The sequence below is a fragment of the Pelodiscus sinensis genome, chromosome 27 (assembly GCF_049634645.1).
Source record: "Pelodiscus sinensis isolate JC-2024 chromosome 27, ASM4963464v1, whole genome shotgun sequence".
Classification (NCBI taxonomy): domain Eukaryota; kingdom Metazoa; phylum Chordata; order Testudines; family Trionychidae; genus Pelodiscus; species Pelodiscus sinensis.
Window position 1 is genome coordinate 9,804,038 of NC_134737.1, and position 21,162 is coordinate 9,825,199.

The following is a 21,162-nucleotide window of genomic DNA, read 5'->3' on the forward strand; positions in this document are numbered from 1 at the left end:
GGGACTTTGCAATGACTGTGGGCACAGTCGCTGTTTTCCCTGCTGTAGCCTTCTCATTGTTCCCACTGGGAACATGCTTGAGGGTCTGGCCATTGGAATGTCTGGTCCTGCTCAGAATGGGTCTAAGTGACAGGGGCATTAAAATGCTGTCACTTTGCCTAATATAGGGCTCTGATGACAGAGTCCCGCTAGAGACAGCAGCGGGGAGTTCTGGGGGGAAATCAGGGGAGTTTTACGGGAGAAGGTAGCGTAGGCAAGGTCGGCGTGAGAGAGGATTTGGTCCTGTGACTTTTCACTAGTTGTGGCTGTGGGACTTGAAACTAGCGTCCTCTGTTTCGTTAACTCTGTCACTAAGGTGTGCTGCCCAGGGCAACAGTGCTCGGTTGCAATGTCTTGGTGGTTTCTCTGGTGCCGGAAGTGCCATCTTTGAATCATAGACTCCTAGGGCTGGAAGAGACCTCAGGAGTCGAATCCAGCCTCTTGCCCAAAGCAGGACCAACCCCAACTAAATCATCCCAGCCAGGGCTTTGTCAAGCCGGGACTTAAAAACCTCCAGGGATGGAGGTTCCACCCCCTCCCTAGGGAACCCATCCCAGTGCTTCCCCACCCTCCTAGGGAAATAGTTTTTCCTAATATTTAACCTAGACCTTCCCCACTACAACTTGAGACCATTGCTCCTTGTTCTGCCATCTGCTACCCCTTTGAACAGCCTCTCTTCATCCTCTTTGGAACCCTCCTTCAGGAAGTTGAAGGCTGTTATCAAATCCCCCCTCACTCTTCTCTTCTGCAGACTAAATAAGCCCAGATCCCTCAGCCTCTCCTCATAGGTCAAGTGCTCCAGCCCCCTAATCATTTTGGTTTCCCTCCGCTGGACCCTCTCCAAAGCGTCTACATCCTTTCTATAGTGGGGGAGATGGGGCCAGATGTGGTCTCACCAGAGCTGAATAAAGGGGAATAATCACTTCTCTGGATCTGCTGGCAATGTTCCTCCTAATGCACCCTAATATGCCATTAGCCTTCTTGGCTACAAAGGTGCCCTGTTGACTCATGTCCAGCTTCTCATCCACTGCAGTCCCCAGGTCCTTTTCTGCTGAACTGCTACTTAGCCACTTGGTCCCCATCCTGTAACAATGCTTGGGATTCTTCCGTCCCAAGTGCTGGACTCTGCACTTGTCCTTGTTGAACCTCATCAGATTTCTTTTGGCCCAATCCTCCAATCCTAGGTCACTCTGGACTCTATCCCTGCCCTCCAATCTACCTCTTCTCCTAGCTTAGTATCATCCACAAACTTAGGGGTGAGGTGTGAAATCAAGGCACTGACCCTTGTGGTCAATAAACATCACATGCCCTTTATTTGGCAAGAATACAGATGTTAGTCTCAGAGTCCTGGGAAAATTCCAGTGTGGGTTACTGGGTCCTTCCTATTAAAATTCCTCCTTCTCCCCCTGCAGTTTCAGGTAGGTCCATGATTCTTCCTGCTGCTGCTTGGAATTGCTATGCAGCTGTTAAACAACTCTGTGCTTCTCTGCATTTCACCTGTAGGAGCTGGGAGTGCTCTTAAGTTCTTAAAGCGCTTTGAGAGCCTTTTGGACAAAGGGCAAGTATAGTACCGAAAGCACCGGTGTTGCGGGGTCAGTGTCCCACAGACTCTCCCTGTCCTTGGATATGTCACATCACCTGTCTTTGCCTCAATTTCTCGGTTAGTAAAATGTAGTGGATAATTCCTGCCATGCCAGGAAGTTGCATGGCTTGGTTGATAAATGTCTGTGCAGCGCTTTGCTATCAGTGGTCAGACGTTGCAAAGGAAAGGGGGAGTAGTATTTACTGCCGGCTCGTTAGTCTCTATGGGAGGTGTGCGTGCCTAGTGATCAGAGAAGAGGAGTGGACTCAGGCCTCTTTGGTTCTGTTTGTGCTTCTGCCAGTGACTGCTTGTTTGGCCTTGGTCCATTTCTGTGGTTTTGTTTCATACCTAGTTTTGCTTATCTGTAAAAGGAGGCTAATGACCTGTCTTGAAGGGCGGGTGGTGAAGCTTTATTGATTTTTATGGCTGTAAGATATTGTATGATCCTGGGATAATATAGTGTCCTGGATGTTATGCAGGCCATGATGAGACTGTGCCTGGGCTAAACAGAGCTGCTGTAGCCAGTGAGGAATCATAGACCCACACCCTCAACCTCCCGCCACCATACCTGTGTGACTGCAAAATCACTGTCCCTTCCCGCAAATCACAGCTCTGATTCCCTGCAGCGAGTGGGCCGCAGGCGGGAGGTGCGGGGATATGCGCCTCTCTCTTCGGAGAGGTCACAGACCGTGCGGTAGGAGGGCTGGAGATGTGGTGACGCCTCGTGGCCCTTGGCTCTATATATTTATTTCCTTTAGCTGGCTGAGTAATTTCTTCGTCACGCTAAGCGAATGAGACAACCAGCTCTGGGGCCTTTTGCAACTTCCTCTTCCCGCTGCTGCCGGGCGCTAAATTAGAAGCAGGGCCCTGAAAAATGAGGAAATGCAGGTCCCGGGGAAGAGTCAGCCAGATCGCCCCGGACGGTGACGGGGGGATACGACTGGGTGTCCCCGTCCTGGCAGGGATCTGAGCTCATTTCTCCACTCTTCCTGGCTGCTGGGAGCCACGCTCGGCATTCAGGTAATGAACGCTGTGAGCAGTGAGCATGTGGCACGTTCCTCCATCCCCGCACCCCATGGGTGGCAGATGGAGCAGCACGCCCTGCTGTCGTAGAGGGGGGTGCGGGTGCAGAGGGACTGTGCGATACAGGGCGTTCTGGGTCCCTCGTGCTGGAAGCGGGGTTTGAAAGCGGGTGTGGTTTCCAGGGCTATGTTTAAGTGCCGGGGCCTCGGTTGGTGGGGCGCCTTGTAGCCAGCTCTGGGTGGGGAGGAGAGAAAGGCTCTGCAACTTCATGGTGCCTCCAGAGAGCACTGTGATTGTGGGACTGTTCAGGAAGGCAGGGGGACCTGTCCGGAGGAAGCTGGGTGTCTGAGCTTTTGGCTGGCTGTTGTCCTTACAGTTTCATAGTGGGAAAACAAGAACAAACCAGACCCGCTGGTCACGAAGGGCTGAGGGTAGGAAAGGCCTCTCGATGCACCGAGTCTCAGCTCTGTGCCCTTCCTCAGTTGCTGGGCCTTGGCGGCTCTGTGTTGTGAACCAGACAGGAAGGTGGTCAGAAGTTTAGGAGGAGGTTGGGGTAATTTCATCCCCCCCCATGTTTGTGTGCCTCCCTTGTCGTCACTCCCAGCATCACGCAGTGCCCTATGGGCACCAGCCCTGCCAGCACCGGCCGTGCAGCGCAGCCTTTGCAGTGCGCCGAGCGCAGAATGACAACCGCGGGGTAGAACCCGCCGTGCTAGCTAAGGTGCTTGCTTTTCGCTGGCTGGAGGATGCCAGCTGGGGTGTGTGTGTGCAGTGCCTATTGTGACAGCTGTGTGCGGGGGAGGGAGGGCAGTGAGCCCAATCTAGAATAGCCGGCTGAGAGGTGCAGCGGTGAAGTGGCCTCCGTGCCAGCTGCGAGTACGTCCCCCTCTCTGAACCCTCCTGGCTCTGGCATCCCGAACGCCCCTTGCTGCTGGCGCAGATCTAGAGCCGGGACACCCGGCATGCCCTTCCCTCCCTGTCAGCTTGTGGTGTGACCCTACCCCTCAGTGTTGAAAGCACCAGCCGAGACCTGCACCACTGGGCCTTGGAGCCGCCGTGGGCCGCCTCTACGTTTTAACCCTGAGGATGGTGGCGACTCTTCCTTTAAACTGGGTGGGGCTCTGAGCCCATAGCAGCTGCTTGGCTGGGCTGAGTTTGGGTGCTCCTGTTTTTTAAGGGTGTCTGTATATCTCTTGAGTCTGCTTCCTGGGCTTCGCGCAGGGGTTTTGGTGCCGCCCGGCCCACCCATGGGTGGGCACTGCCCTTTCCTTCCCTGATTCTTAGTGGCATTCAGAAAAGAGAAACAAGGAAGGAAGATGGCTTTTTTTTGTATAAAGAAACAGTTATTTTCACTTCTTTCTTTACTGTTTCCTTTCCTAAACACTTGTGTTTATCAATGAAGCAGCACAAACTTAGAATCAAAGGTCAGATCTCCCCCCCCTTTCTCCTCCCCCGGCTTTCCCCTGTAGCTCCCTGGTGCAACCACCCCACTGCCTGAGAGTCAATATTCAATTGATCTTTCCATTCATAAAACACCGTGATCAGTCATAGCTGGGTGACTCAGGGGACTGGCAATGGGCTACGGGGCCTCCCCCTTTCTCAGCCTGCAATTTGTCTCTGTTTAGCTGACCCGTGTGGAATCAGTGTGGTGGCTTGTCGTTCAGTTTCTGACTGAAGGGTGTCGAAGGCACCACTGTTAATTCCGTGGGTCAGGTGTCTCAGCAGAAAGGGTTCCTTCTGCCCCCTAGAGGTCCTCTGAGGGCAGGGTTGTGGGGCAGGAAGCTTGCCCTGCTGCGCGTAGCTCTGTGGATTAGACTCTAGGGCAGGGCTATCTGTTCCTCCATTAGTGATCCTGTCCGCCTGTGCGTAGCCTCCAGGGCCTGGTGCCCAGGGATGTAACTCTTTGCAAACCTGATGTTTTGGTGACACCAGATTATACAGCCTCACCTCCCTGTAGCTGCACAGCCGCTCTGCTTTGAGCACTCAGACTGTACCCTGAAAAGATGGGGCTGGCCTATGCCGGATGGAGGGTATTCATAGCAGAGAACCATGCTAAGTATATTGCAACCAAGAGACTGCTCGGCCCCTCTGCCTTATAGCTTTTGGTTGTGGGCTGTGTGGGGATAATCTGTGGACCGTGCATTAAATGTGGCTTCCCCCGTGTGGCCCAGCTTCTCCTCTGCTGCGTAGGGCGGCGTTCCTGCCACCCTGCGTCTGTCAGCCCCTCACCAGCGCTGCTGCAGAGCTTGCTTGGAGAGGCGGCAGCGCCTCCCTCTCTCCCACCCCCACATGGAACACGCTGTGTCCACCGCGTGGAATTCAGAGTGGAGGCGCCACGAAGGGCCGCTAAAGTCTGCACTGCATACCTCGTTGGCAGCCTCCCGGAGCGAGTGCCACAATAAGGCTGGCAGCGGGCTCCCCTTGGCGAGGGTAAGGGCCAGTAACCTGAGCCGTCCCGTGTGCTGTGCATGGGCTATATCTGGACACGGGCTCGTTGCACGGTTTATTTTTAACCCTGGGTTTTATTTTGTTCAGTTCCACTGGTTGGCTCAGACTTCCCCCTGCTCCTTCGGTGGCCAGGAAGGGCCCGTTGCTTGGGAGACCGGGATGGTAGGCGTTTGGGGGGCATGTTCAGGGTGGCAGCACCTTGCTGTGTGGAGGAGAAGCTGGGCCATTGGCAGCCTGGGCGGTAGGCTGCCGTTCCTGCTGCCTAAGTAAAGACGGGGCATATTTTGGAGACAACGGAGCGATAATGAGCTGCAGATCAAGGGCAGCAGAGCTCGGGAACAAGGCAGTTCCACAAACCTGGTCAGTTGCCAAGTGGTGGCTGTGCGCAACTTTGGAAAATTCAGCCTGTTGCCAAGCAACAGGAGTTGCTGTCTGTTGGGAGATTCGCAAACAGTCAGTGAAAACGACTCACGGGGGTCGGATTCTCGGATCTTCCCAACAGGTGTCGTTTTGCATCTGGAGTGCAAAACCCCTCCGCTCCCACGGCCGGTAATGGCTTTGTACCTACTTTGTGCTCATGTTGCAGGGGTGCAAATGCCATCTCAGCATTGCAGTAGGGAATCAGACCCTGGGGCTTTCATCCCCTGGTGGCAGGTGCTATATAAAACCAGTCCTAGAGAGTAGTGGCCAGTTGTGTTCTTGGTTACATCAGCTCTGTTCTTTGGTGGAAATTATTCCAGAAGGACTCTCGTGCAAATGAGAGAACTTATAAAACTACAAGCCCTGTGAACATTGGAAAAGATCCATCAGCAAAACGTGTGTCAGTAAATAACTGAGAGTTTTAAGGAAGAGTAATTTTTTATACTGGCATCACCCTTTGTATTTTAGTCCATTAATTTAATTTGTTTACACAGCAGCTTTGCCCCAAAGGATCCCAAATCACTTCACAAACTTAAGGCATGATCCTGCAAACCTATAAGACAATAGGGGCTAGTCTATAGCACAAAATTAGGTTGGCTTAGCTACATGGCTCAAGGCTGTGACCCTTGCTAAGAGACGTGGATTTACTGCATCGATGGAAGAACCCCTTCTGTCGCTGCAGTAAATATCTATGCTGTAGCATTTCTAGCATAAATATCCGCCAGCTTTTTCCAAAGAGCTCCAGGCCAGATTTTCAAGTGCTTAGCACCCAGGAGTGGGGTCAGGTTTTCCAAAGGACTGAGCACCTAACCGTGCTTTGAAAAATTCGGCCATTTATTATGCTACCGAAATGGGAGCACAGCTCTTTAGCGTAGCTGATCTCCAGCTGTGGTCCATTCTATATAAATCCAAATTGGATCCAAATTCAGAACCCTCCGGTAGATGACTGTTGGGCAGCGTTGCTGTGCGCTGTTAAGAGCAGCAGCATTCCACCCCAGATATAGTTGCATTTGAGTGGTATGGAAGTGCTCCACCTGTAGAATTTGAAGATCAACTTCTAATGCTCCCTGGGATCCTTTAGGATTGATGAGTGTGAATCGGATTGTTCTTTATTCCTGTGTAAATCTGGAGTGGCTGCATTAGTACCCAGGGAGTGATATAGGGGTTCCCATGGGTGGCCGGCATGCTAGGCGGCGGAAGGCGTTGCCTTCCTAAACTGCCAGCCTGGCTCCACCCACACTCCATCCCCAGAAATCTGCTGTAGGCATATGGGGGCATAGTGTTGCTGCCCCCAGCGCCTGCCCTTCCTGTGCTCCAGGGACAGGGAGTGAGGGGCTGCCCTCCCTCCTTAGAGCCCAGGAAGACTCCACATGCTGCCCTCCTTCCCCACCGTATGAATTAGCTGGTCCCCACCGTGATGTGCCCCTGCCAGCCGAGGAGAAGCAGCTTTCTGCACTGCCGAATTCCTGGCCTGACCCTCAGCCGCGGCTCTGCAAGGCTCCCCTTTGTGGCTCAAGGCTGAACACACTGTGTCTTTGTTAGCCTCAGCGGGGTCGGAACGCGGAGCACGTCAGCTGCTGAGTATCGCTGCTTCTGAGTGGGCCCCGCCGTCCCCCAGGCTGGGAGCAAAGTCATGGGCTGTGTAGAAGGGTGAGCAGCCCGTCACCGCAGGCACACCTAGCACCCTGATGCTAGGGGCCAGAGTAGCCGGGGGCCAGGCCCTAGGTATCCAGTTCCTAATGCACATTGGGCCCTGCTCATGCCGGTCAGGACTTTTTTCCTTTCTCCGTCTCCCTTACTGTTCTGCACCTGCTTCCTGAGTTTAGGATCCACCCTTGTCTCACCATTCCGGGCTGTAGTGTCCATCGGGACGAGGGGATAAACAGGCCCCAGAAATCCCAACAGGACTCCTGAACATGTATTCTTGCCCCACAGCTGACCAGACCCATCTCCTTGTCCCTTCTGCTTGCCTTCTGCCCGACCCCAGGTTTCCCTGAGGCAGGGGCTGCCAGCCACCCGTATTTTCCCAGGCTCGGGACTTCGTCTGAATCACGCGAGGCCGAGCCCTCTGAAACATCTCGAAAGCAGGCTGGCTGGGACAGCTGTGAGGTAATTTGCAGTATCTACTTCAAATCCCCACCCCCATCGAAAGCTGTTTGTGCTGTCTCTTCATCGAGTGTCAATAGGCATCGCTCTGTTGACTTGAAGCTAAGAATCTGGTCTTCTGAGAAACACGGACCGTGCACCTGCCCGATGGGATTCTGGCCCGTGACCGAGGCTCCTAGGTGCTGTGGTGCTGCACATGCTAAATAATTGGCCATGATGCAGGAGATGCAGTGCAGCTAGGGGAAAGGGGAAGTTATCCTACGGCTGGCTTGGGGTCAGACCAGACATAGCAACACATGCTATCTAGAGAAGTTCACACACAGCATGGGTATGGGTGCTCTGACAGCATGGGACAGAGCAGCTAGTGACCTTAACAGGGCTAGAATAGGGTGTTAACCGAATGTTCCCTCTAATCTTTTCTATCCATGTGTGGAATAATTTTTTTGGTGTGCACCGAGGCATGTGAGGCTGCACACTACCATGATAAATATAAATCCTAGCTGTGGGCGCTCTGCTGATCAGTAGGGTGGCATTTGAATTTCTGAGTGGCCGCACAAGTTCACAGCTTACAGGGAATGCTGGTGTTAACCCCTTAGTGCCTGCTGTGCAGCCAAAAATGCGATTGGCAATGAGTCAAAGGCACCAGGAAGAAAGTTTCCCTCTAAGCAGCATTGTTGGCCCCGGAAGCGACCCTTTCCTATCCTGGGGCTGGAGGTACCTGCTAATGGGGAGGGGAGTGATACTGATTGACCCAACCCCTGTGGGGGTGTGTGTTCTTGGGACCCTCTCTGACATCTGTCCAGCCTAGGATGCCTCTGTCTCTCCCCGCTGTCAACATGAGATTCAGTGTCTTCCTGACTATATAGAAGCTTAGAATCCAGGGGAGGGTCACCCAGGGACACAGCCTGATCGAAGTGATGTAAGGACAGCCCTGTTCTGCCCCTGCTCTGCTGTCCCCGCCCCTGCTCCTCCTCTTCCCCCAGGGGACTAGTGGGGCTGAGGGTCTGCCGCTGGTAGCTGCTGTCTTCCCTCCTCTCCTGCACTCGCTGGCACTGGCGGGGCAAGTGGAGCAACGTGGCTCCAGCCAGCTTTGCTCCCCTGGCCATATCCCCCCGCTGGCTGCTGCCTGCCCCTTGCTCCTCCTGGCCGTGGCTCTTGGGAGCACAGCCCATTGTGCCCTCCCCTGCCTCACCTATGACCCCAGATGCTGCTTCAGGGGGAGAGTCTCATTCCCAAAAGCATGCTGGGTCCCCCACTCTTCTCCACTTTCTCTTCTGTCTGTAGAGCCAGTGGCCTTCAGAGCTTCCTGCCCTAGGGCTGGCACATGCCTTCCAGAGGCTCACCCCTCTGAGTTCCTTCCTCTGTTTCTCAGCCCCAGGTCAGCAGCACCAGACAGGGGTTTGTGGGACCTGGCGTCATCTGAGAACGTGATCCTAGTTCCGCTTGCTGGAGCGCCGACCCTGAGCTTCCAGCCCGAAGGTGGCTCCTGGAAGTGTCCCCCCAGATCTCTGTTTCAGATGTTCCCCCTCCCCAGATTCTGGGCAGAGGGCAAAGAAGTTCTATTCTATTTTCCTCCTTTTTCTCTTCCTTTCTCTGCTTCTCCACTCCCTTCTCTTTTGTCCCCTCTTCCTCTCTCTCCCTTGTCTGCATTCTTATCCTTTCCTTTCTCCGTTGTTTGTTTCCTTCCCTACACGTGTCTCCCTGATCCCCTTCCCCTCTTTTCTTTTGCAAGTCCTCTGCCCTTACTTCTCGGTGACTGACAGGAGGCACTGCTCAGACGTGGCCAGTGGGAACAGGTGCTTGGGCAGCAGGGCTGAAAGGAAACCCAATCCCATTGGCAGGGCTGCCGCCTTGCTGGCTGACCGCTGATGCACCCTACAAGCGCAGAGGCAGGCCTCCGGGCTGCTGACCACAGAGCAGCTAGCAGGTGTCATTTCATTGGGAGGCATGATTACCTAGATTCATGTCAGGCCCTGCCTAACCCAGATGGGCCCTCTGCCTGCCCTCACCCAGGCTTAATCTGGGTTTAGACTCCATTGTGATTGCGCTATGCCCGGTAAGACCTTCCACAATGAAGGGAACTTTTTTCTCTGCCTCTTTCCAGAGGTCCGCCCTCTGCGAGCCACTTTTGTCCTGCTCTGGTGGAAAGGCCAGTTGCTCAGGTGTGCATGGGCTCTGCCCTCCGGTATCAGATTGCAGCTGCAGGAAGGCAGGGAGCTAACAGAGATGGGGAAGGGGTTACAAAAGCAGGGAACATGGCTGGAGTGGTGGATTGAATGAGGCAAGGTGACGGGATGAGAGCTGGAACCTGAAAATGATCTGAGCTGTAATCCACCTCACCTATGTCTGTCCGTCCTTAGATCTAGTTTGTCTGTAGCTGGCTGGTTCTAGATCGCTCTGTCTGGGCCAGGCCCCCAGCTGGCATAAATGGCAAAGGCAATGGGACTGTGCCAGCTGACCCCATCAGTGGATCTCACCAATAATACTCCAAGGCCCCAGTCAGGATCAGGACCAATAATTTTTCCCATCTAAATGCGGAATAAATGTGTGTGCCAAGCCACATGTGGATGCGTACCACCAGTAGAAAATAGGGATGTAAACTTATGGTTAAAAAGTTACCTGGTTAAACATCACATTTAACGGGCTCACTGTGCCAGGGCCAGGGTGGCTGCTTGGGTTGGGCTAGGCTGGAGCAGCCCCCTGCCTGTGGCACAGTGCAGCCAGCGCTGGTTTACCAGTTACCCAGGTAAGCATGCCGGTAAAGTTACCTATTTACATACCTAGTAGAAACACATGCTGCAGGCTTTGAGCGCTCTGCTACTCAGCTGGGCAGCATTTCAATCTCCTGGGTGGCCGGCCAAGCACTCGGCTTATAGGAAACCGTGCTCAGGGCCCCATTGTGCTGGGTGCTATGTGCATAAAGCGTCTTGCTGGGGGCCCTTCTGTTTTAAGGTTCTCGGCTTTTTCCCTGAAGAAACCTGTTCCCGTTTAGCTTCACGGGAAGGTCAGGGCCACTGAGGTTCCCTAGCACTGATCTGTGACCCTAAGGGGCTGAGATCCCGGATCTAGGGTGGTACCAGATGCGTGTAGCAGAGGCTACATAGACTGCTTTTGTGCTGGATGTGCAGGTCTCTTTGTTAGAATGTACGGAGGTGGGGTGCCTGGCCTGGATTGTGTTGGTCAGGATGCCGAGGCTAATGCCTCTCATCTTGCAAAGAATAAATAGGATCTTTAAAGGCCCACAGCTCGCTGGGACCTCGCTTGTGGGCCTGGCCTATAAGGCCGCACTGCTTTGAGCTGGTGGTTTGGTTTGCCCTCGGAGGGAAGAGCGCCTCCTAGTGACTCACCAGCATCATGTCCTGCTGCACTCTGGATTTTCCGAGGAGGGAGAGGGGGTGCTCTCCTCCAAGCAAAGAGGGCACCCCCCAGCTGAGGCCAAGCGGGCTCATGAGACCCCATTCTGTGGTGGCCGAACTCCAGACTTGAGTTGGGTGTCTTTTCCGGTTTTCACGGCCCTTGTGACTCCGGTGGTTTTCATTCTCCTTCTCTCAGATCTGTGGGCCTCCCCCCGCCCCGGGCTGCGGGTGAGTCAGAGCAAAAGCAGAAGCTGCTGAGCGCTACAGAGGGTGAAGCCAAGCAGAACCGGCTGGGCTATTTTAAAACTGGCCCAAATTTCCCCCTCCCCATTTCACATGAGGGGCCTGGCCCCACTTCGGCTTCCCTTTTCCCCTGCCCTCACCTCTCCCGCTCCTCAGGTGATGGGCTCAGGAATTTCCTAAGGGGAAATGGCAGAATTCTCTGCTCACCCCACCCCCTCTTTCTTGTAAAGCAAGCTCACGGTGAGGGGAAGGAGGGATGCAGTGAGTGGTGTGGATTCCTGGTCTGTGCTCACGTAGCTCCCTTCCACCAGTGACCAGCAATCACCGTCGTTAGACTCTTGCCAGATCTCTCCTGTCTTGTACGTCAAGTGCAAGTTCTTCAGGGCAGGAACTCTGTTCTGTGCACATCCAGTGCTCAGCACAGTGCGGCTCTGGCCTTAGTCTAGGCCTTGGTGTCCAACACACTAGCCGTTAGCCGCATGTGGCTATTTGGCTAGTTGAGTGTGGCTAGTTGGCTCCCAAAATTATGTACGTTTTCAGAATAATGTGGCTAGTTTGCTATAGCAGTAGCCACTGTAATGGCTACTGTTTCAAAACTTTTTGGGCGCCATGGGACTAGAGCCTCTAGGTCAGGGCTACTCAACACGTGGCCTGTGGGCTGCATGCGGCCTGTGACCCATTTGTTTGCGGCCTGCGGGGCAGTTTGGGTTTATGCAGGGCTCAACACACGGCCCGCAGGTGGGATCCTTTGAATATGGCCTCTACTGGGAACACGCTCCACAGTGGCGAGGTGTCTCCAGGTGGGGTGAACATTGAAAGATGCAAGCGGGCAATCTGGCTAGAACAGACAGGTACAGGATGTCAGCATTTCTAGCGGGAGGGATAGCTCAATGGTTTGAGCATTGGCCTGCTAAACTCAGAGTTGTGAGTTCAATCCTTGAGGGGCCCATTTAGGGATCTGGGGCAAATCTGTGAGGGCAGGGGACTGGACTTGGTGACCTCTTAAGGTCCCTTCCAGCTCTATGGGATATGTATATCTCCATAAATATTTTTTATTTTATTAGCCCCCAGGGAAGAGGTGCCGGGAGCACTGGGGCATTGTGGGCAGTGCTTTGTATTTATCCCCCCCATCAGTGTGAAATAAGCTATTTGCATGTACAGGACTCGCCAAGCGGCGGCGAGCCCCGCTCGCCAGCCATGCGGTTCTGCGAGCTGCGCATGTGTAGATCGCGCTGCGCTGGCTGTGCCGACTTGTAATCTACTCGCCACGGGCGAGTAGATTACATGATTTGTCGAGCCTTGTGCATGTATATGCAACGACACTTAAGTTGTGGCCCTCGACATATGCTGGGAGTATCATTGTGGCCCTCGGGTCTTCCAAAGTTGAGTAGCCCTGCTCTAGGTGCTACAGCCTCTAGGTGTTGGACCTCCCTGGTCTGGCACCCTTGGGACCTGATTGGTCCCGAACGAGGGGATTTGTTGGACCAGGGGAGGTCCCCTGTCATTGGCTCCCTGCCCCTCCCTACTGCTGGGTACCCCCAGGCTCGAACTCTGGCCCTGGATCCACTGTTGCTGGCCTCCGGCACCAGCCCGCCGCTCCCGGCCCAGCTTGGGCTCCCTGGAGCTGGAGCTCCCCGCTGTGCAGCTGCAGCTGGAGCACTCCACTGAGCTGCCAGATCTTCCTGCTGCACTCCTAGCTTTGCCACCAGACCTCCCTGTCCCTGGGCTCTGTGGTCCAGCAACATCCGTGGTCCTGCCGGACCAGAGAGTTCCGGTTTAGGGAGGTACAACCTGTACTGTGATTAGAAATTATGAGCAATGCTGGTGGCCCCGAAGTATCAAGAAAGCTGTGCAAAGAGTTTGCGCCGGCTGAGCCGATCGGGATCGATCTATCTCTGGTTAGCTCACTAGCCGCAAACCCCAGTGTGTCCTTGCCGGTGCCTGGTATTGGTGGTCGGAGATGTGACTAGAAGACCTGGTGGTGGCTTCCGTTTGTTTGTTTGGCGTATGCGATCGGGTGAAGCTGACCCACCCCATTCTAACCACCAGCATTCAAGGAAGGACTTGCCTAAGCGTGAGGGTCAGCGACACCGGCCGCGAAGCATTGATGGCTGACTCAGGACTACTTCGGCATGTAAATAAGGTCCTTGGTCAAGATTTCCCATAGATGGTTTTCCTGCCCCTGACCTGTTTCACACCTGTGCAAGGTAACCTCCTTGCCACCTGCTAATCTGCATCCGTCCTCGGTGCTGGTGCACGTTCCTGTGGTCTTTGTTCTGTTGCTATTTCAGATGCTTTCATAGCCATCCCAGGCTGGATCTGGGAAAGCACAGAGTATCCTCCGTGCCCCAGTGGGAAGTGAAAGCATTCAGCTCCTCACAGAATTCGCACCTCTCCTGCTTCACCTTTTCTCTCTCTTCCATCTCCTGCTTGCTACAGCAAGGAGGGAGAAATGCAAACCTGGCGAGAATCCTGGGGTCAGGAGGAGCAGAGTCCCTTAGGGGTGTGGAGGCACACGTCACTGGGGGCTCTGATCCTGTGGTGATGAAGGGACCGTGGGAACGTCCGGATTGATACTGCGCTCTGTTGCAATGCCATGGATCTGGAGAAACCCCATGGAAATCAGCACAGCTGATCCGTGTTCATGTCATTGTCGCTGGAAGTAGGGTCTGGACTGGGCGTGTTGCTGGGTGTTGAGTAGGGATGTAAAGGACAAGTCGACTATCCAATAAGCGCATGCTTATTGGATAGTCGACAAGATAGTCGACTAGTCGCTCCCCCACCTCCCTTGCTGCCTCTATCAGATAGAGGCAGCAAGGGGCGAGGCAAGGGGGGGGTACTTAAAAGCAGCCGTGCCGCACAGAGCCCAGGGTCAGCTGAGGAGTGCCTGGGCTCCGCATGGCATTTCAAAGCGGCAGTGCCTTGTGGAGCCCAGGATCAGCACTCCCCACCTGACCCCGGGCTCCACGCCGCATTCCAATTTTGAAACGCACAAGAGTCCCCACTGGGGTTCTTGTACATTTCGAAGGCGGAAGTGCCCGTCGACTAATCGAGTAGTTGATGGAAATTCCATTGACTACTTGACTAACCAATTAATCGTTAATTAACATCCCTAGTGTTGGGGATAGATGCCATCATTCTGTCTGCGCTGCCTGGATCCGTGCCCGGAGGAGAATGGGCTTTGGGCTACAGCGATGTACAGTCTCTGCCCGGGGCAGGAAGGGAGGCAGGTTCTGGCCTACTGCAATTATCTGAGACACGCCTGCGTTCTATCATTTGAGGTGGGTGGTCACGGCTCTGCACACATCACATGACTCCCCTCCCCGAAATTTATAATGCAGCCTGTTTTGTCTCTGAAGGGCCCAAAGTGGGCTGCTGGCATCCTGTCGGACCCTGTCTCTGTTTCTGCAGACAGCGGCAGACTCATCCTGGAGATAAGCAGGGTTTCCCCAATGCCCTAGGGTGAGAGCCATTCTGGGCTTTCATTTCCTGCTCTTCCCTCTCCCATCCTGCCTGCTGCTAGGCTTATCCTAACTGAGGCTTTGTCTACACTACACACAGGTGAGCTGACAGTCTCGCCAGGCCCTTAGGCAAGGTGGGGTGGGCACAGCTTTGCACTTCTGGAAGGGGTGGGCCCTCAGGTAGCGGGGGGGGGGGCTAGAGCAGCCCAGATCGTACTCCCCCCCCCGCCTCCCGCCAACCAGCACCATCTGGCCTGCGCTATGTGGGACTCTGGAGGTAATTTAAAGAGACGGAGGCTCCATGGTGGTAGCGGTGGGAGCCCTGGGCCGCTTTGAATTGCCGGGCCCCAGGGCAGTTGTCCCCTTCCCGATGGCGGGCCTGGCGGCACAGCTTTTAGTGACACGGCCGTGTTGCTAAACATCAGGCAGTGTAGCTGCTTTTGGTTGGCTCTTTTGCCCGCAAGAGGGCTCCTGCCGACAACGCGCTGTTTGCACTGGCCCTCACTGTGGCAAAACTTTTGTCTTTTGTGGGGCCGGGGTTAGCAACCCTGAACCACAGAAGTTTTGTCCTTCTGTTGCCAGTGTCGACTTGGCCTTTGGCTCAAAGAAGCTTCCCCCTCTTTGGGTGCTTCCAGCACCTGCTGAGCTGGGGATGCAAATTCAGAGCCTCCAATGGCAGCAGCAACTCCTCTTGTTTCCTTCCTCGCCACCCCACCCTGCTGCCCCCTCCTATTGTGCCTCAGCCCTGACCCAAGAGGACGCATCTGTGCATGTGAGAGAGGAATTGGGCATCTCTGTTCCAGTCCGGCCTTGGCCTGGTGGCTCTTAGCTAGTGCTGGTGGGTTCTGTGCTGTGGTTATGGGTGGACTGAGACTCATTCTCATCACAGAGTTGACCAGGATTTGAAATCAGTCTTCCTAGGCCACCCTGTCCTTAGTGGAAGGGACTGTTAACTGCTTTGTTGCCAACACGCGTACTGGGCGGCTGTGTCTAGACTGGCAAGTTTTTCCGCAAAATCATCTGATTTTGCGGAAAAACTTGCCAGCTGTCTACACTGGCCGTTTGAATTTCCGCAAGAACACTGACGATTTCATGTGTGTTCATTTTTTTTAATTGTATCCTTTGGTATATATGGTTGTGACTATTTTCTTCCACTATTTGATCTGAGGAAGTGGGTCTGGCCCACGAAAGCTCATCATCTAATAAACCATCTTGTTAGTCTTTAAAGTGCTACATTGTCCTGCATTTTGCTTCACTGACGATCTCATGTAAGATCGTCAGTGTTCTTGTGGAAATACTGTGCTGCTCCCGTTCGGGCAAAAGCCCTCTTGCGCAAATCATTTGCGCAAGAGGGCCAGTGTAAACAGCATAGTACTGTTTTCTGCAAAAAAGTCCCGATCGCAAAAATGGCGATTGGGGCTTTTTTGCGGAAAACTGCATCTAGATTGGCCACGGACGCTTTTCTGCAAAAAGTGCTTTTGCGGAAAAGCGTCCTGCCAATCTAGACGCGATTTTTCCGAAAATGCTTTTAATGGAAAACTTTTCCGTTAAAAGCATTTTCGGAAAATCATGCCAGTGTAGACTTAGCCGGCCTGTTCCTGGGACATGCTCCTCCAGGGGAGGGTTTCATGTTCACTTGCTCTCCTGGCTGTCTAGAGTGGTGGTGTGGCTTTTGCTGTTTAACAGGGAAGCAATGTAGACACAAAGTGCTGTTGGGTTCCCCCAAGGTGGGAACGTTTGATTTGTTGCTGCTTTGTAAGGCTTTTCCTTCCACTGGGCGCTTGTTCAGGATTATTGTTTCTCACTTGCGTTACCCGGGACGTATCCACACTCCACCTCATTTTATTAGTTGCAGGCCACTTTGCTATTATTTCTCCATCCCTGGGGCATGTATTTCTGCTCTTCCCTTGACTCTGCTAACCCTCCAAGCTTATAGCAGCGTCATGCAAATTTCACCATGTCCTCTGCTCTGTCTTCTAGATAGTTTGCAAAAGTCATCTAACTAAGATGACACTTAATACCCCTCCCAACCGGAGTCCATGAGCACTCTCTTCCCTCCTCTCGCCCCCCTCCTCATCCTCCGCGAAATGAACCACCACGTATAATTAATTACCTTCCTCTCCCCGTTCAGTAGCCAGCTTTTGATCCATGTAATCGTATTTCTGTCCAAGCCAGCTTGATTTAATTTCCCCCTTAGGATATCGCGTGGCACTGTGTATCAGATGCCTCATTGAAATCCAGATATATTATATCCACCATGTCCTCTTTGTCTGACATTTATGTATTTTGTTTAAATAGAAAACCCCTTCAGATTTGTCTGGCTACATTTATTCCTAAGTAAACCCCGGGTTGTTTGGCGTCTTATGTTTCCCCTTTAAATATTTCCTCATTCCTTTTGGCAGAGGTTGTGAGTTAACTGGCAAAGAGGGGCACTAGCCTGATTGTTCTTTGTTCCCTCTTTTAAGTGACTAGTGCTTTTGGATGCCTGGTAAGAGATACTGTAAAGGGACAGAGGAACTTAGCATTGCCTGATAATCAGCCCCCTCTGCAGGGTCTCAGGTTGGGAACCTCAAACTTTTGGCCTGCAGATGTAAAACACAAGCCTTGCCTTTCTGTAGGTTGTTAGAGACCAAGGATGTCCCGGGGTAAGGAAACTACTCAAGGATTTGGGAGACCTGGGGTCAGTTTCCTGCTCTGCCACAGACTTCCTGTGAGAGCTGGGGCAAGTCACTTAACTATAACGCAGTACATTCTGCCTATGCCTCTTTGACCCTCCCTCCCCATGCCAGGGATGAGGTCATAAGGAGCCCTTTCACCAGCTTGCATTTGGGCATGCAATGTCTTTTCCTAGGGGGCCTCTTCCACACTCTTTAGGGCCCCCTTTACGCACGACAGGGCCTTTACATAGCTGAGAATCACTCCCCTTGTCTTTTGATTAGTAGTCCAGTGTCCAATCCTCCTCCCCTCCCCCGGATCATGTGGGTCTCTTTTGTGATGTTAACCCAGGTGTCCTGGACGAATTCCCATTGGTTTAATTGCACCCTGCCACCTCGAGTACCCTTTACAGTTTCCACTGTACCTGCTTTCTCCAAAATGCAGTGCTGTTGTAGCACATTCTTTAACAGCTGCCTGCATTTTGCTTCAGAGGTGGTTGCATGGTAGTAGTGGGTGCATTGGTTGCTAACACAGCAGTAATTCTGCAGTAAGGGGATGGAAGTGTTTCCATTCTGCCTAGTTTTGACATGTCCCCACCCCCTAGAACATTAAAGTGCTTTGGGACCCTTCTGAAATTTAAGCCATTATCTGGGCATCTGGGCTGGGTTTATTATCCAGAGCTGTTGATTTGTTTGGGTATGTTTCCATATAGGGGAGTAAAGATGTGGTACTTAAAACCGATACACCTGTTCAGACTGCGTCTCCATGTACCCCACACCTTCCAGATACATAGCATTAGCCTTGCTTTGCAAAGGGGGAGTATGAGGCGCAGAGAATTGAGGGGCCTTGTTGTGGTCAGAAAGCCACTGAGGGAGCCCAGGAGTCCTGGTTCCGAGTAAGGATGCAAATGGATTACTCATCCCCTTCCCCCACCCCCCGCTGCCTCTGTAGGAGAGGCAGCAGGGAGGGGGAGCAAAACAGGAGCTGGCGCTGGGGGGAGCAGGCTTAAAAGCCGGTTTCCTCCCAGTGCCATCTCTGCCATGCCGCTGCCTCCTTCCTCCTTCTCATGCAGAGGCAGCGGGGAGGGGGAGTAAGTAGTCGAGTAATCCATTTACGCTCTTTCTCGGAACCAGGACGATCAGAGGCAGCGCGGAGTGTGGATACAGGAGGCTGCTGTGAAGCCGCCCTGCCCTTAGCGGGCCAAGGCTGTTCCAGCAGCAGCTCCTGTCTGTGGGGGTCCCAGCAGGGAGCTGGGCTCCCCGCGTGGACTGAGGCTGCTGCTGCCGCCAAGCACCCCTGTTCATGTGGCCCCAGCTGTCCGCAGGCAGGGGCTGCTGGACCTTGTGTGAGCCAGGACTGAGCAGTCTCTGCTTGCGCCGGTCTGGGACGCTGTGCCTCTGCATTTTAGAGCCCAGCGAGCTCTTTCTACCTTTTAAAATGCAGAGCCGCAGCCATGCTCCCACTGTGGCTCTGCAGTGGGCCCCCTTATCGACTGTTTGCGTAGTCAGTACTAATTGTATCGACTCTACCATTAGCCAGAGCACCGCTATTTAACACCCTTAGTTCTGAGGGGTGTGCCTTAACAGCACCATCCTGGCTCAAGCCTCCTTTATCAGCAGCGGATCCCTTGGAGGAGAGAGAGGCAAAGCTCAGAACCGAATGAAAGCGCCCTCCATGGGGCACTTGATAGTGTCACAGTTCATGGCAACGACACGTCTTGACTGCATGGGAACGAGAGCCCCTTCTCCATGACCATTCTCAGCTCCTTAAAAGTCCATTCAGAAGTATACAAGGAAACGTCCCTTCCCTGAGTTGTCAGACGCACTGCTCCTGCTGCTGTATTGGGCACCGCCTGCCTTATGTATCGCTGCTAACATCTCTCCTCCTCCCATCCCTGCTACCTGCCTTCAGCCACTGCAGTCTGGAGGAAAAATTCTGCTTTGAACTAGGGAGGTGAATAGTTAACTGGTTAGCATCACCCTTACCTGGTGATGCAGACCAGCTAACATGCGGGGGCTGGAACAGCCCCCCCGCCCCGCCCCGCCTGACACAGGCAGGAGGTGCTCAAGTCTGGCTGGAACAACCCTTGCCCAGGCCCCATTTAAGTGGTTAACAGGTTAAACATAACGTTTAACTGGTTAACCGATGAAACAGGATTTTACATCCTTCCTTTGACCTACCCACCGTCTTTCCCAGGGGGCGGGTGATGGGTGTCCTATGTGGAGTGGAATGGGACTTGGGTTCAGTTCCACAGCCTGCATGGGGGTGTGGTTAGGGCTTTGGTTCCCAAACCTTTCCCTGAGGAGATCCACCAACTTCATTCTGTCTTTGTAGGTGACTCACCGTTACACACGCACCCTCTGCCCAGACACCGCAACCCACTTTGAACCTTCCCGCAACCCACCGTTTGGGTCACACTTGTCCAGTGGGTAGAGCAGATGCTCACAACATAGGACTCCTGGCTCTTTCGTTGACTCCATCCCCATCCTGTAAAATGGGGATGATCCCGCTGAGCTGTACCTGCCTCGCAACACGGAGGAGGCAGTGATGCCCCCGTGTTTTAGAAACAGCATGGCCCAGGTGGGGTGGCTCCCCCTGGAACCCCCTGGTTTCTGCAGGCTTCTTTAGCACTGCTTCACTGCACCTCAATGGGCTCGCATCCCCTTTGTATGGACAAACAAGAGCCCTGTCTGTGTCGGGCTGCGTTGCTCTCCGTCGCCTTGCGCTGCCTCTCTCGCCTCCAGACCCTGGTGTGCAGGCTGGTGGGACAGAAGGGGCATTGTTTGCATTGTTCGAGGGCGAAAGGTTTCACTCTGGCTTGGGTTTTAATTATGCCTGACGCTGTCCCCACCGCCGTCCGATGGGGAGCACCTCTGGGGCTAGGGGTGAAGGGAGCCGGATGAGGCTCATGTTAGATAAGCTAAGAGATGGGGCACGGTTAAACTGCGTCATTCCCCTTCCTGTGCCTGGCTCTTTTCGTCCTGTTTCTCTCCCTCGCACTCTCTCCCTTTCTTCTTCTCTTTTGGGTCCACCAGCAGCACATGAATGGGATTTCCCTTGAAATCCAGAAATAATTCACGGGCTGCATACCCTCTTTCTTCTCCCTCTCAACTTTCCCTTTGTGGTTCCCCTGCAATCCACAGCTGGATTCCTAACCCGTGGGTTTCTCCAGTAACAAGAGACGTCAGCTGGAAATGCTCCTTTCCACGGGAGTAAGAAGCAGTCTTAGGTCTGGGCAGGAGGAGACATGGGATGAATGTTTGGAGCCCTGACCGGTCCCTTGTCTCGGAGCTGGGAAGTGCCCCAATCAAGGGTATCGATTTCAACCTTCTGGGAGAAACCATCACACAACATCCAGTGAGCGCTGGGGTTTGGATTTCCACGCACTGCTGGCTTTCTTCACCCACCTGCTTTCTCTCCCGCCTGTCGGCTCTGCCTTCTGCCAGCTGGTTGACAGCAAGGCGGAGTGACTTTATCCTGAAAGAGCCTGGCCTGGGAGAACACGCCGGAGTCCAGGCCTGAACCAATCCTCTCCCAGAGCAGGGACAACAGCAAGTTCAAACACTGTGGGACTAGAGAGACGAAGGCCCAAGGTTGAAAAGAAACAGAGGGCCTGGCACTGAGGCTCTGTGCAGCTGCTCTACCCACAGGGTCCTCTGGTGCCTGGCACATCTGGAAATCAGGCCTTGCTTATCCGGAGGTGCTGGGGTATCGATCAGGACACCTCATTTTAGAGCCCTATTGTTGAAAGTCATGGCTGAATTTCCAATCCTGCTGCAGAAGATGGCCGCCTTAGAATAGAATGGTGTTCCATGGGGTGGTCAGCACT

The 21,162-nt window shown here is 53.7% G+C and overlaps 1 protein-coding gene across 11 annotated transcripts in view; it reads left to right on the forward strand.

The window, feature by feature from the left end:
* The window catches only part of TFEB (transcription factor EB), a 91,846-nt gene that overhangs the window by 20,391 nt on the left and 50,293 nt on the right, over positions 1–21,162 (forward strand). For 2 of the 11 annotated variants that reach the window (XM_075910341.1, XM_075910344.1), the window contains exon 1: positions 621–2,641. The exons of 6 other annotated variants lie outside the window; for them this stretch is intronic. The gene's annotated coding sequence lies outside the window, so the exon portion shown is untranslated. 3 more of the 11 variants (XR_012897896.1, XM_075910351.1, XM_075910349.1) reach the window with 3 other exon arrangements.